The sequence below is a fragment of the Buteo buteo genome, chromosome 21 (assembly GCF_964188355.1).
Source record: "Buteo buteo chromosome 21, bButBut1.hap1.1, whole genome shotgun sequence".
NCBI lineage: Eukaryota > Metazoa > Chordata > Aves > Accipitriformes > Accipitridae > Buteo > Buteo buteo.
In genome coordinates, this window is record NC_134191.1 from 5,141,751 (window position 1) to 5,157,604 (window position 15,854).

The following is a 15,854-nucleotide window of genomic DNA, read 5'->3' on the forward strand; positions in this document are numbered from 1 at the left end:
CTAGCGAGGGAATGGGCTTATCGCTTCTTGAGCAAACAAACAAGTGAAAGCTAATTTTCTGAGCCAGCAAATGAATGATTAATGAACCAATCCAAGATTAACTCTTCATCACAAGCTCACCTACTCCGGGTAACTGCTTTGCATGGCTGTTGCTCTATTTCACAGTGGAATAAAGACACAGTTTGATGGTCATAAATCTGCTGCTCAGGTTGTATTTCAAAGGGCTTCGACGTAGCAGGTATATCTGGGGAAAGGAAGAAAACATGCTCTAAAGATGTTCCAGATGTACAGTATTTGGGATGTGGTGTTGTTTCAAGAGCCACCCGTTTGTGTATCTCTCCCAGCATGGCAATAAACTAACCTCCTTGACATAGGCACAACATATTTTAAAATATGAACTTGTCTTTTTACTGCATTTTGTTAAATGATTAATTTGCCTTATATTAACTTAAAATGAGCTCATTAAAAGATTTCTTTTTTCTTTGAAAGCACTGCTCATTATACTATCATTTTAAGTAATTAAATCAGAATAAATGGCTCTGTGAAGCTATTTTAATGTAACATCTAATTATATCTGACCTAGACACTGAACTATAATCATTAACTACATGAACTGTGTAATGTTCTGCAGACTCTTCAATAATTTATACAGGCTGAATTCAGCTGCGTGGAGTTGTAAGCTGAAGCCGTTAGATGCCATGCACCTGTAGTGGGTGTGGGACAGCTGATGGGAGTTTGCTTATCAGGCTGTTTCCAGTCTTGCCTCAGCTCTGGGGGGTTTTCTCTGCGGAGCTGTGCTGGTCACAGGCTCGGTTTGACCTGGCTGGGGTTGCTTCTCCTTTATTGTGTGCGTGGGGATCGAGCGCGTGTGTCCTGGGCACGTGTGTGGTTTGGGGTTTTCTTCTGTAGGATGTTCTAGTCAAGGTAATGTATTTATACCATGTGTATTTATACTGTGTTAGACTGTAACTTAGACGTTTTCACACCAGTGGCCAGGTGCAGTTACAAGAAACTTTGCTTTTGCTGTGTTAAATTGTACGCTTGCTGTTTGCCTTCAATGGAGGCTCAGTCTGTGTTTCCATTTTAAACAAATCTTTTCTGATCTATTTGCATCTAGCTTCCAGACTCGGTTTCCTTGGAAGACTTGCTCAAGTTAGACTTACTCCTGGAAATAAGTTTGTCTGGGGAAGGACAAATAGGCTTGCAGGAATTTTAACCTTTCCCTAACCCCAACAAAAAAAGAGAGGGGCTGGATGCTGCCATTGCAGTCGAGGGTCCATCCATCTTCTGTGCAACACTGATGGGCTGGATGCCTCGAGGCGAGGGAACCGAAGCCCCAAGTTGTAGCATATCCAAAAATTGCTGGTGCCACCTATTGGTGGAAAAATGCAGATTATAACGTGATTAATGTCTATTATTATGCCCTCTGCTCATCATTCCCCAGCCGACAAGTGGGTTGAACCAGTTTTACTGTTAGTTTTAATATCGGTTACTGTTGGCAAACATGGTTTGCATTCCTCATGTATCTTGGGCGTGATTTGCAAACAAGCAGGTTTGCTGTGGGCAGGCAGATGCCGGCGGACACGTGTAGCCCCGGGAATGTGTGTGCAGGTAGGCAGACCCGCTCCCCGAGAGCAAGGCAGGGTGGACCTAAAAGCCAGGCTTGCATAAATGGTGCTACTGGGTGTGTCGATAAACCCACTTGGCTCAAGATAAATGTTGGGTATCGCTATAGCCACTGTCCACGGTCATGGTCAGGACAAGAAGGGAGAGGTGGTGTCGTCTATAACTTCTGGGTAGTGATGCAGTGCTGCTTTGGGGGTCTCCTTGCTCCAGCTGGAGCCCCACATGCTGGGCACAGAGGTGGATAATTTCACCAAGCAAAGGAGACGTGGGCACAGATGCAAAAGCTTTGCCGAGCAGCCTTTGCTCTGTGGATTTTTCCAGCCTCGGGGGATTTCCCAGCCTTGCGAGGGAGAGCTGAATCCCTGCCTAGCGCCCTGCTTCCTTCTGCCTTGTTGCAGGAGACCTTTAGCCAAGGCCTGATAGGCAACAAAAAGCCCCACTGGCCTCCTGCCTGGCATGCTTAAGCAGTTTTTATAGCTGTCATATAGAACAGTCCTATATTAGCATCAGGTTTAATACTCCCGGGAAACATCCAGCCACAGGACTGACATCATGGACTAAAGGCTCCAAAGGTTTGCTCGCTTAAGTGGCTATTTGTAATAGAGTCTTTTAATAAAATCTCATTAAAGGAGAGCTCCTGCCCAAGCCCAGTTCCTGAGATTGCTGGAACGGAGCACCAAAGGCCAGCCTCGTGAGCTGCTTCGAGAGGTGGGGAGGGAGCAAATGGGCTGCTGCAAGGACCCAGTTAGGGCTGGAGAGAAGTGCCTGGTGCTTGTCCATGCTGCTTTTGTCCATATCCAGAGGAGTAAAAGGGCTTTGTAGAAAGCAGAGCAGAGGACGAGCAGTGTAGAGGGAAAGGGCGAGAGATGCTTTCGGCTATTGCATGGGGACCACCCTGGCTGGGAAGGACTGGTGGGAGACAAGAAGGGCTCAGACTCATCTCCAGTTTTCCCTGCCCACCACAAGCTCCTAAATGCTGATTACTTCAGCCCCTAAGCAAGGGGCAGAGGATGCAGGTTGCTCCTGAGTTAAGATGCTGGGAGGTTGGTGCTCCCAGGGCTTTCTTTACATTTTCTGTCACAGTTTGGCTGAACCTTTTTTTACTGTATGCTTGAAGAGTAATCTGAATTCCAGGGAAGAGTTTTCTAAACGCTTGTCTCCTCTGTAATTTTTCTGTCATGCCATAGAGAGGAGCTGCTTGAAAGACTTCAGCAAAGAAATTATTCTCTTCTTCAATCCTAGGGTTTTTTGTTTTTTTTTTTTTTTTTTAAATACCTAAAAAATTACTCTTTGATGTGAAAATTATATGCACTTAGAGATATGCTAATATGAAAATGATTGGAGAAACGTTGAACATGGAGAACAGCTCATTTCTAGGCACTCTCCTTCACCACCTGCATCTCTGGCAACCTCAGTCCCATCCTTCCGTATGCAGCTCACCATCTAAAGCCATGTTATTTACCTTGTAAAAGCTACTCCTCTTCTAAACGGGTTCAAAAGCAGATCCTTTATGCTTGTATTGTGGGATTTTTTTTCCTTCTTTTTCAAGTGAAGGATTTTATGCCCATTCTGGGGTTTTGTCAGAAAGATGGTGGTGAGGTTCCTGCTCAGGAGATGCTTAAGGACCAGCAGCGCTTTCGCGAATTGGCCTTGGGCTGTGCACCCATCCCAAAGCCATCAGCAATCGTGGCAGAGCTGAAGCTTCCCAGCAGATCCTCCTGATCCTTAGTGCTAGAAGTACTCCCCAGCCCCCCTGCTTTAGGTTTTGCACAGATTAAAAACTTGCTGCTGACTGAACGAAAACTGCCTGCTCCGGCCACTGCTTTTGAGGGGATACAGCACGTTCTCATGTCTGTGTGCTTTCAGAGATGTTTCGCCTGTAGTTCTTTACATATGCGAAATGAGATAAGCTGGGGAAAAAAGGGTGGTTGTAGAGTAGCAGCCAGGATTGTATCTTCATATTTTCTTTCCTTGCTGGCTTCAAAAGCAGAATTTGAGTCAACAAAGGCAGAGCTGGTATCATCACAGCTAAGGATGATTTTGTTTATAGCGGATGCCCTGCTGCGTGCCCGGTGTGCCGGTGGAGATAGGAAGAGCTCTTAGAGAAAGCCTGAAAAGCAGGAGATGGGTTTTGTCTGTGAAACGCGATGACGGCTACCAAGTGCTAAGATTTAATACGCCTCTGCTGTAATACTCTGCTCCTTTAGCGTCCCGGTTGCTCGTAGTTCGTTCCCTGTGACTGCAGTCCTGGTGGCATTGACGGCTGGTGTCAGGGTGGCAGCTCCTCATGCAGTGGGGTGATGCTCAGTGCTATTAACACAGAAATTGGAGCAAGTGCAGTTTCTGTTCAGAGACTAACATGGTGGTAAAATTAAAACTTCCAGTGAGCAGCTTCTGTCTGTGCTCACAATCTGAAACGGGCAGGGAAGGCATCCTTTCAGTGATTAGCTCTAATTCCCCCACCGGGGAATAGCCTGACTTTCTTCATTAGTGGTTTTCCAGGTGGCATTCTTGGTGGATAATATGGCTTTGAGCTGTTCGAATAAGGCAGAGGCTGCTGTTGCAGCCTTAGCTTGTGTTGCCATCCCTAGGTGTCCTTTCCCGGTGTGCCCCTTGCCTGGTTCACCCCGTGGGGAGCCCTCCTGCACCCCGGTGTCTTCCCAAACTGCCCTTCCCACATGGGGGTGGTGACCAGGGGCCTCCAGCACATCCCAGTGTCCTAGAAATCCTTGTCCTTGCATTGTCTTTCCCCTGCTGTCGGGGTCTGGGGGAAGGGGGAAATGCTCTTCTTGTGTCTTCCTTTTCCTGCTTGTTTCTCCAACTGGCCATCTGTTGAACCACAGGTAGTTGTGCTCGGGGGAAAAAAAACCAACTCAAAACCAGCCTGATATATTGAGTTTCCAACTGTTTTACAGGGCCACTCCAAATCCATTGGTTGCGTTAATCAGTTAAAACAACCTTGATTTCAAGGGTCCCCAGAGTTTACACCCAAATTCCACCAAAGCTTGCAAATCCCACGTCATATCTGTTGCCTTTACTTGTGTGTGATTTGGTTCCAGATTTCTTCTAATTGAGAGAGGCATTAAAAATAACCATAAAATTTAAAATATACATTACAAGAGGTGTAGTACATTTGGCACCTAAGAAAGTCTGAACGTAAGACACAGGCAGGTACGTGCGCCCATCCCACCCGTTCAAAGGAAAGCTGCTACCCAGCGCTGTAGGATCAGTGACTGATGCTCAGAGTCGCTTTAAACATTCATCCGAGTCCAGCTAAAGCTGATATCCAGTATTTTGGGGTGGAGACACTCTTCATGCCTAGTTTCCATTGGACACTTTCTTCATGCTCATTTTTTTTTTTTTTCTGGCAGGAGCACAGGGGGCTCTCTGCTCGGGCCCTGGTTCTGTGGTATGATTCACATCCCAAGCCTGCAGCTTAGGTTTTAGTTTGCATCAGTGTTAAACAGCTCATTTAATCTAAAACTTGCATGCAAATTTGAGGGCTTGGGTATAGGCAAAAATTTTCTGCTCTTGGTCCTAAATTCAAATCACTCAGAGGCACATGGGCAACGTTTTAACCTTGCCAATGGGCAGAAGCAGACGAGCAGGTGAAATTTCCCTGCTAGGAAGGCCAGCTTTGAATGGGCTGGGCTTATCTGGGAGGTAAATAACATCCTAGTGTAAGGCACTGGAGAAACAAACCCTGTCTATGAAGCCTTATATTAAATAAATCAGTTGTAACAAGCTCTGACTTTCCCATAAATGTGCCAAACTACGAAGCATGCTTACATAGGGTTGTATGAGCAGTTTTGTTAGCTGTCACGTGTAAGCAGTTTTGATCCTAGGGTGCTTGGGTTTCACCCGGGAACGGAGATATTCTGGCTCTAGGGAGGCTGTTAGAGGAAAGATATTTAAAATGTCAAAGATGTGTGTGTTGTGTATTTAAAACTGTAGGTACTTGGAGCCTGGTACCTATGCAACAATGAATCAAAATAAATAAATGCAAATGTCCAGAAGAACAAAAGGAACATTAAACAGATAATAGTCTCTTTGCTGGGAAACAGCAAAGTTTCAGAGTCCATAAATAAAACCTCCTAATCTAATAAATGTTCTGGAGATAACTGGAAAAAATACTGAAATGGTCACTTGGTTGCAAGGGAGCATATTTCACTTTTGCCTAGCAAAAGGACTTGAAGCCTCTGCAGTTGAGTTGATTCATAGCCCTTTGTAATGTCCCGGTTATCCCCAATTGCAGCAGGTTTCATGCAGCAAGTACTACAGTATGTCAATGTCTCGTTAATATTTTAAGGAGAACAGAGAACAACCAGATCGTAGTTTGCTGATGTATGTTTTTTCTTTCTTTTTTTTTCCCCCTTGTTTTTTTAGGAAACAAGCTACTGATAAGAGTAGAAGCCTGGACAAAAATGACTGCTTGATGTGCTAATCGCCTGAGAAGATGCAACTTCCTTTGAACTCACCAGGAAGAGAAGAAGAAGAACCAGGGAGGTGAGTCACGGTCCGGCAGCGCGACAGTGAATGGATGCTCTGAACACACGCCAGGACGGAGCAAACAATACCAGCTCCCATGGGGCTCCAACTAAAATGCTGGGCCAAACTGGTATAAACTGCTTGTGTTTTTGCTGCTTGGTAAGATTCTGATCTGTGCAGAAAAATCAGAAAGGTTTGGCCTGAGCATCCATTTTATGTTGGGAGTTCCTTCTCGTCTTTCTGCTTGTAACCAACACGACCTGCATTCCTGTATTTCACAAAACCCCAAGAACCCTTGCAGTGTGCCAGGACAGATGATAACAGCCTGTTTCCACCCGGATTGTGCCGAGAGGGTCGGGTGTACTCTTCTCCCTTCGCAGTTCCCTCCTTGCTCAGCATCCTTTCTGCTCGCAGGCAGCCAGGTCCGATGCCGGCATCAGCCTGGCCGCGGTGCGCAGCTCTGGTGGTGAGAAACACGGATGCTGCTCGTGTGCTTTTTTTCATCCAAAATCTACCAGAAGCCCCACAAGCTGGATGCTGGTGGGGAGGAAGGATGTGTGCAGTGTTTTGTTTTGTTTGGGTTGTTTTCATGCTGAGCTGATGGAAAGAAGGCTAAATTTGGTGTACGGTCTGTGCCGTCATCCGTGAGGATATCCTCTCAGTAATCTATATCTATTCTGGCCCTCATGTTTATCCAGGGCAGGATGGCTCCCGGTGCCTCTTTAGGAGGATGTGTTTCGGTTGTATGATGAGCAGTACACATCTAGTGCTTTCACCCGTCACTGAATTTGCCATCGGTGTGCCGTAAGGGCTGTACCTCCTGCTGCTGCCTCTGCGCTCCTTGTTGGATGCAACTCACCTAAGAATACGCTTGGCTGAGTGATGGGAGGGGGAAAAAATCAGCAGAAAGGGATGTATGGTGTATAGCAGGAACAAGGACACGTTGCGGACCTTCAGGTGTTTTTCAGCCCCTGGCAGGGGCAAGGAGCCCTTTGGGGCTGGAGGAGGTGGCTGACAAGGGACTTGCTTGGCAGAGCTCTCCAGCTCGATGGGGACCTGCGCTGGTCTGGGCTCTGCCGCGTCGCTGTGCGTACCGCTGTGCTTCAAAGCTGCCTGTGTTTAACGTTCATGCTGTGCTCTCAAGTTAGCCATGTCTGACTGAAGATACTCCTTAGAAGTCCATATTAAGCAACATTAAAAGCTGAAATGGGCTGCTCAGGCATGTAGTTTGATAGATTTTTCTGACCATGCGTAGCATAACGTACAGCAGAAAAAAAAGTCACAGCACTCACTCTGAGTGTGTTTTGTGCCGTGAGCGATAGGGACAGTATGGCTGAGATGAGCTTGTGCAGACACCGACCTGCAGCTGCTCTATGTGAATGTGAAAACTTCCATTAACCCCTCCTGATTGCCTTGTATCAGTGGAAGATGCAAGGCTCATGCCATCCCTTATACCTGGCGAATCTAAATGAGGAACTGGAAGAAATGGTATAGTTAGATACTAAATTATGGGTTAGAGAGGTTAATTTACAGATCCTTTTATTCCTTGTAGCTAGATAATTGCTGATTATCTTATTTGTAGTTATTTTGAACTTATTTTGGTCAAAGTGACACAAGCTCTTCCTACAGATTCTGCCTTTCTCTAGGTAATGGTCAAGCGCGTGACAGCGCATACTTGCGTAAATGCAATTTAAGTTTAGAATATCGTTGGTGACGTAGGTGGTGGATTTTTTAAAAATATACAGTGGAGGAAAGTCTTTTTGTTCTTAAAGAACTCAAGCGCACAAACAAAATGATGTCATTTCAGAGCAGCAATGCTTTTTCAGGGCTGCTTGTTACAGTCAAATCTTGCTCAAGCATCGGTGGGGGGAGTTTGGGCACCTGGAAAAGGCATTGGCGCAGAGACCAGCTGAGATAAGTGAGAAATTGTGAGGTGTTGGTTTTGGCAGGGCTAGCCTGTGCTTTGCAGGGCTCTTCAGAGCCTGTATTTCCATTTTATTTTGGGGGGCCTGTCACTGGGTGAATACCTTAAACCCGGAGATACCGTTTCACGTGCAGCCTGTTGTCAGGGCTACAAAGAGTTGCAGATGTGCCTGCGTGAGAAATTCTCGGTAAACAACCAGAGGTTTTAGGCGGAGGGTTTTAGGAGTGTCACATCCCGTTATTGTCACCTTCTGCCGGTGCGGTTGTGCGGGTATCGCCCTGTCAGCTATTGCTGGCTGGAGCAGGGGTGATTTATAGTAAGTGGGTGACCAAGCCAGCTTCACGCACGCTGCCTTTCGGCACAGCACCCATCTCTGCAGCGCTGGGGTCAGCAGCAAATGCAGATTTCGTACCCGGTTGCAGCCCCTCGTGTGCCACAACGGTGTCCGGAGGGCTTCGGCGAGGAGAGGCACCGGCCGGCGTCGCGGCTCCCTGCCCACGCTGCACCGGCCACCCTTCCACGCGCGCAGCCGCCGGCGGGCTCGGTAATACGGGGTGTCCGACCTGATTTGATCTTCTGCCTCCTGCCAAAGGGGCCCCTTCCCCCTTCACATGCCGTGCCGAATCCCACGTTGAGCTCTTTGCTTTCTCAGCCTTTCAGCGTAGAAGTGGTAACATCTGGTGAAGCACCAAAAGGGGAATAGCACTTGTAGGAGATCATCAGGAAAAAGATGAAACTCCGGGTCTACCGAGCAGGAGCCTGCAGCTAATTCCCTTATTTCAAATGGTGTTTTCTGAGTAGGTGATAATCAGTGGGCCTTTACCATTTAATTAAAGGGCTTTGTAAAGCAAATGATGTGGAGAATATGCAGCCTGGGAGAGCAGTGGGTAGGAGATGCTCGTTGGTGTCCATGTGGTTTTAATCCAGGCTGACAGTCTGCCTTGGTGGGAGTAAATGGGGGAGGAAAGTCCACTCCTGGGAAACAACCTGGGCCCTTTCTCCAGCTGGTTTGGGGAGGGGGAAGGTAGGGTTTGGAAGGTGAAAAGTGCCTAAGACAATGCCGTCATCACTTAACTGGGAAAGATTCAACCTGTACTGGAGAAGCTAACTGTGGTTGTGCTGCTACTACCAGTACAGTGGGAAGCAAGGTTCTGTCATCTTCAAATATTAATGTGTGACCTCCAGATGACGCTTCAGAAATGTACACTGATGCTCTTCATGTTTCTTTAAAATCCATGGGAGCTCTGCCACTACCTTCTATAAGATTGCTGATTTAAGAACTTTTCAGCAGTAACACTGCAAAATGAAAAAAAAATTCTTTTTAAAGCTGTAACTATTGCAAGAATTGAACTTGGTTTTGTGGAGGCTTCTTTAGTGACTCTTATCCTTCTGCATTTGAAAAACTTAACACTGATTAATTCTGAGCTTGCTTTCCATAGTGCCCGTTACCATTTCTGCAGTGTCTCTCCAAAGAGACTTGGCCCCTTGGGTTAAGAGTCTTCCTTGGTATAATTTTTATTCTTTAGACTTCCAACATCCCTACTAACCTTTTATCTGGTAAATGGTCTAGGTCCAGAGATGAAATTGAGAAAAGGAGAGCCTACATACAGGAAGATAGACCTTTGTAAGAGGAAAGCTTTATCTCCCAGGGCAGAACCACGTTATCTAGCTTCGATCTTCAGTCCATGTTTGGGACCTAGGTGAATATAGCAGCACTAGTAATTAGTGTGTACTAGACAAGGAGGATCATTTGACACTAAGCTTTTACATTAAGATTGCAGGAAGCATGCCTGGACTCTCAGCATGAATGTGATCAGATCCATACGAGGACAGGGATATCAAATTCCTCAGCTCCCCGCAAAAATGTTGTGATTAATCACGCTGAGTTGCAATTAGACCAAATAAAAGCAGCATGTTAAAGAAACTAAGAAGGAGGTGATGTGAATGTTATTAACGAGCAGGAGTTTTTAGCTTTGTAGTGTTTTTCAGCAGAGCTTGCTTGAAATGTGTCAAACAAATAGAACCGAGATAAATGTAAAATCAGCTGGCTGCACATTACCCACGAGGATTTGAAATGAGTGTTGGGGAGAGGAAGAAAGATCATAATTACCCAGAGGAATAAGGCTAAATCTATGGAGTGAAATAGTTATTAATGTTAATTGTGGCCATCATTGCACAGATGTGGAAGGTGATGCCATGTGAGGTTTTGCATGCGTACCGTACCGGAGGATGATTGATGGAATGGGGATGGGCACTTACATCCTCCTTAAAGGAGATGGGTCTGCCAGACCCCTTCCAAATGTGCATCCCTGGTAGCAGGGAGGTGTACAGGGATGCAGGTAATGAGGAAAGGGGGAACCCTCAGCCATTAGTACAGCACCATATTTGCAAAAAACATGCCAAACTTATTTTTTCCTGTATTCATCTGCTCTTCCGAAGCTTTTCCATCAGCAGAATGATACATCACTGATTATGATCTACTGTAGCTTAATTAAGCCATTGTACAACACCTTTTTTGAGACTTACTTAAACTTTGACAGCAACGCTTAATCTGACTTTCTCTGCCTCTTCTTCCATTGGTTATAATCCTTGTATTGCGTGGGTTTTATGTTGGTTCTTTCCAGCATGTTTTATGGCTATACGGCTTTTCTTATCTGTTTTTGTGCTGTGTGCTCACAGAGATTTATGGGCTGAAGTATTAGATGCAGAGCAGGAAAGGGGGAAACAGAGCTAAAGCCATTCAAATCCTGGAATCCAAGCATTGAAGGAATTAAGTCTCTTAAAAAAACAAAAATGAGAGGAAAACCTGAACTAGAACATGTATGTGAGATCCCTGGGCTCTGGCTTCTGAAAAAGAGCAGGTTGGTACTGCCATACGTGTCCTGTGGTTCAGGCTGAAGAAATTAAAAGACTGACAGTAGGGGACTATGCAAGAGCTGCTCACTGCCTGCTGGCAGTTACCGGCTTTACATGCGCTTGCAGGCTTGGGGTTTGAAGGGTGCAATTAAGAATTTAAAATGTGAACTCCTGCACAGCGCAGGCTGCAGGACCCGATGCACCTGATGATACCCACACCACGGTGGTTGGTTGAAGAGCCTGTCGTGGCCCTCGCTACTGTGCAGCAGTGATCTGTCAGCAAGCCCTACCTTGCCTCTTGGCCTTAGGGTGGGGGAAGCAAAGAGGCTGCAAAGACTCGTCGTTCCATGAGCACCATGCACCACGGCTGGCCATCTCCCCTCTGTGGTGTCCAGTGTCTCCATGCCGTAGAGCCAAGGTGGGCTACTGGTCCCCGGAGTCATCCTCCCTTGTTAAGGCATCTCCAGCTGCTGGGACAGTCAGGTGTTGCAGATGGATAAGTTGGATTTTGGAGGAGGTGTTACTGCTGTGCGTGAGTTGGTGTGAAAAACTGAAGGGGCTGTTTCTGCGGGGCCAGTCTCATCCCCTCGCGTTGGGTTTCACCAGGCTGAAGTCCCGTCCTAGACAAAAGGTTTAGGCTTAACCTGTCTCATGCGCTGGTATGGCGTACTGCTGGCTGACACAAGTAATCGCCTCTGACTGGGCACTTGCAGAGGAGCAAACCCACTCTGGTCTTTGAGGACGAGCTGTGCCGCTGTCCTGCCCCGACTGCCTCGGCCGTTGTTCAGCGCTGGCCCTCAGGAAACTCCTTGCCTGCTTTTACATCCCCTTTGCTTCAGCCACGCGAGTGGCTTCCTCCTGCTTCCTCGGCCTCAAGGTCAGGTCGGCTTTTCTTGGTCTAATGGGGTTTTTGTCATATTTATTAGGTGTTTGTGTATATCTTACCACTCAGCCTTTGAAGCTGTTCTGTCCTGTACCTGAGTCTAGTTCATTCGTCTGCATGGTTATTGGTTGATTTGAGTATTATGCGAGTCTGAATGGTGTAGTTATTAATTTAGGCTTTGGGCTTTTTTTATAGGGCTTTAAAAATAAACTCGGATATTGCAGAGCATTGAGGTAAGCAAGAGCTGAATATGCCAGCTCATGATGCCTTCCCAGCCAGGCTGAGTTGGTGAAAGCATTTTAACTACAAAGAACAAGTCACCTGCCCTGGTCTCTTGCCTCCAAGCTATAAACCCTGGGTTTCAGTTTCTAGCTGAAGCAGACCAACACTTCCCATCCTCTTTATCCCAGTTATTCAAAACTCTTGCAAGTCCTCGCTACTCGGCATTTTGTTGCAGTGACGGTATCCTGCTGATCCGAGCCTCTGCTGCTCTTCGTGTCCCCTGACACAGTCCATGATGTGCTCTGGTTTTTATCTCCGTGATGGGACTGACGTTTACCCAACCTGTCAAGTGTCCTGATGCCTGCTTACCAATGTCTCCTCCTTATGCTTGGGTGCAGCCACTTACCTGCTTAAATACCTCCAAAATGCTCATTTTAGGTAAAACAATGTTAATCTAGAGCAGATGCCTCAGTGCATCTCAGAGAAAATTGCTCGTGACTGTAGACCTGTCATCGCTCCGCTCGCAGGCGCGTTTTCGCTTGCTCATGTGGTGACCACCTGTAGCTGGTGGTAACACGCCGAGGACTTCCACCTCCAAAGTCCAACCTCTGTCTTTGTTCTCCACCTTGTGAGATTTCTTCCTGTGCTGTGGACGCCATACAGACCCATCTCCCCGCATTTCTTTGTCTGAATGCCAGTGTAAACCTGACTCCTTTCTGTCTAAGAAACGTGTTATGACAAGGTTTTGTCAGCCATGTCTGCAGTAACGTTTGCTGGCTCCCTTACTGACTTTCATCTAAAAAGACTTGATCTACAGCATGTTGGCTGGCCTGTCTCTCAACCCTCCCCAGCCTGAAGAAGCATGTAATTTCTTGTGTGGTCCTTAGCTTTAACCCTCTTCCTTGAAGTTCAGCTTCTGAAACGGTCCTTCCTTGCCAGTGCAGCTCTGAGGATTGCTGGTATATGTGAGATTTCACCCAGTGTCAAGGAACAGCCTTCAAGGAAGGTGGGAAGCAACACGGTACCCAATGTAATAGCATGGGTATTGCTTTTCAAAAGATGCAGGTAGGAGTTTAGGCCCTCCGGGGCCAGAAACAAATGAGAGATGTTGAGAGCTGCTTTTTACAAAAAGAGTTGGCTTTTATTTATTCTTGTAGTTGCTGTAAGTCAAGGGAAAGGCTTTGCTTTGAGTTTCTAATCAATATATTGGTTTTCTGTGCTGCCCTGTGCAGACCCGTAAGGAGAGAGGTAAGCTCTCTCCCTGCTACGCTGCTCAGCTCTCTGTACTGATGGCTCTGCTGCCTCAGCAGTGATTAGATTCTTTCATGAAGAAATCAAAGAAAGTAGGCTTTATATGGAGACACCTCTTCCCACTGTCACGTCAACATACATCAAATTTAGGGGGAAAATTGGACGTAAAAAAGACGTCTGAGGACTGTAAGGGACCGTTCTGGTGGATCCTCCACATCAGGGTCAGGGTTTTGTCTTGTATGAACGCCTGCGATGCGTTTGAGTGTGGTGTGTCTCTCCTGGAAATCACCTGCAGATAAAACTCTTGGCCACCTGTGGCTTTTGTCCTGAAGGGGCTCTGTCCATCTGCAACAAGCTGCATCCAACGCCAAGAAGAGAGAGAGCAGGTTTGCAGCTGAGCCCCGTCTGGAGGCGGCGCGGGCACTGCCTGGCGAGGAGGGGGGACGGAGCAGTCTGGCTGCATTGAACAGAAAACGCAAGATGGAGAGACCACCAGCGGCACCTTCACACGTTCAAATCTGGTTATCTGCCTTATGGCTGAGCTTGGGATTTAGCTGGGTGCAGCTGGTTTAATTCACCTCTGCTAAACCAGCCTGTACTCTCAGTTATGCTTTTGCCAGCTTGGTGCTTTATGTGGATGATGTGGTTTGCGATTCAGGGTATTTATTTCGTATGCTAAGCATAAATACCAGAGTGTCCCAACATCTCGGGCAAAGGCTAATATCAAGAGATGTGGGTAGATGCTGTTTTATTAGATGTGTCTGTCTTTCTGCTAGCTGGCCTGGGAGTTAGAGTGGGAAGTCTAAGAAAAGCCGAGCTTTTGCCGTGGAAGCAGAAGCGTGAGGCTGTCCCAGCCCCATGTCCAGCAGGACCTGGGGGAACTTTAAAGGAGCCCATGAAAGGCAGCTAAATGAAGCTGTTGGGAATCCAGCATCCCATGGCCTGTGCCTCTACTGGGAAAATTGTAAGTGCCCACAAAATCAAGAGAAGGTCAAACCCCACCTGTAAGCTGCATAACTTTGTTCTTCTAAATTCACAAGTGATAAATTTGGTTCCCTCGGCCAAGCCAGTGTAGATTTGAGATGTGGTCAGAGTCACCTTTACCCAAAGAAACACTGGTACTCTCGTTTTGGGCAGAACCTTGTGTCATGCCCTCTGATGCAGTACCCCATCCACGCCTGCGATCCCTTAGTCACAGGTACCATCTGCACAATGAACGCAACTCCTCTGCTAGGAAGTGTCAAATGAGATTTCAATGCATTGAAGAAAAAGTGCAACTGGAAATGAAGTTAGAAGGACTTTCTACCCAGGAAGGAGGCTCTGCCGGAGCTCTCTGCGGCTGGGTTACCTCCCCAGCTCTGAGCTGCTGCACTTCGTTAGCACTGCTCTCCAACCCTCTCCTCTGCACTAATTTGCAGCCCTGTTGGCTACATCTTTGCACAAACGATCTCGTGGTCAGAGATCCCACAGCAGCCTTGATTTTCCTCTGACCCATCATATGGGAGGAATTTAAGATAGTTCAAGTGGAGTTTGTTTATTTATTCTGCACCTTGGCCATCAGAGACTGCTAGTGCTGTGGTGTGAATTGCAGTAAAATAAATAAATGTACTAATTACTGCTGCTTTACATTGGAAATGATTCTTACTTATGAAAACATCTCAATAGGTGTAGAAAGGAGATGCATAAGGGCCAGACCAGGCAAATCAACTGTCTGTCTTAATGAACCATTAACACAGGCCTGTTTAAAAAAAAAACCAACACACTGACCCAGACGAAGTTCTCGTGTTGGCTTCAGTGTGCTTTGGGTAAAGCTCATGATGTTCATCTTATTACAAGCACAGGAGTGTTGGTGAAATAGTGTGTATAGAAAAGGAGGAAAAGCAAAGCGAGGCAGAGGTAAATCAAGTTTATGCTGTGAAGGAATTCACACCCGCTAGAATTGTATGCACGGCTGTAACCACGTTCTGCTGCAGCGTGTGAGCCAAAAAATTGACACAAAAAGAAATGATGAGGGGGAAATGCTAATCACCATCTTTCCTTTCATATAAATGTGTTAATGGTTTAGTAAGTGTTTCCAAAAATGTGTGTGTGGGATTAAAATAGAAACCACGGCCAAGTTTAAAATGAGCTCTTGGATGGGGAACAGACAGTAGTGTATATCCTGGTGATACCATTCTCTCCCATGCACTGGGAAACGTGCAGATGCACGGCCAGGACAGCAAGATGGAGATGGCAAAGTGTTTGTGTCGGGAGCTTTCTGTTAGCTGTTTGGGGAGCTCGGTCATCCCGGTATGTGGGAACGGTGTTCCACATAAGCAAAAAGTACCACGTACCAAAGCATGCAAGGGTTGCCATGGAAATCAGGAGTTGTTACCGAGAGAGCAGGAAAAACATGAATGATCTAAAAAACCATGGATTGTTATAGCTTCCTACCCTCTGCTATGCAAAAAACCCACCCCAGCTTGTTTAATTCCTTGCTGGCAAGATGTTTGTGCTGCAGCTGCACGGAAAAGCAGGTATGCAGTTGTACGTGCATTTATGGGGTGCATGTAACCCCCTCTCTTCGTTGCACATACTGGCTTTGGCCCGCTGGCTGGTTCAGAG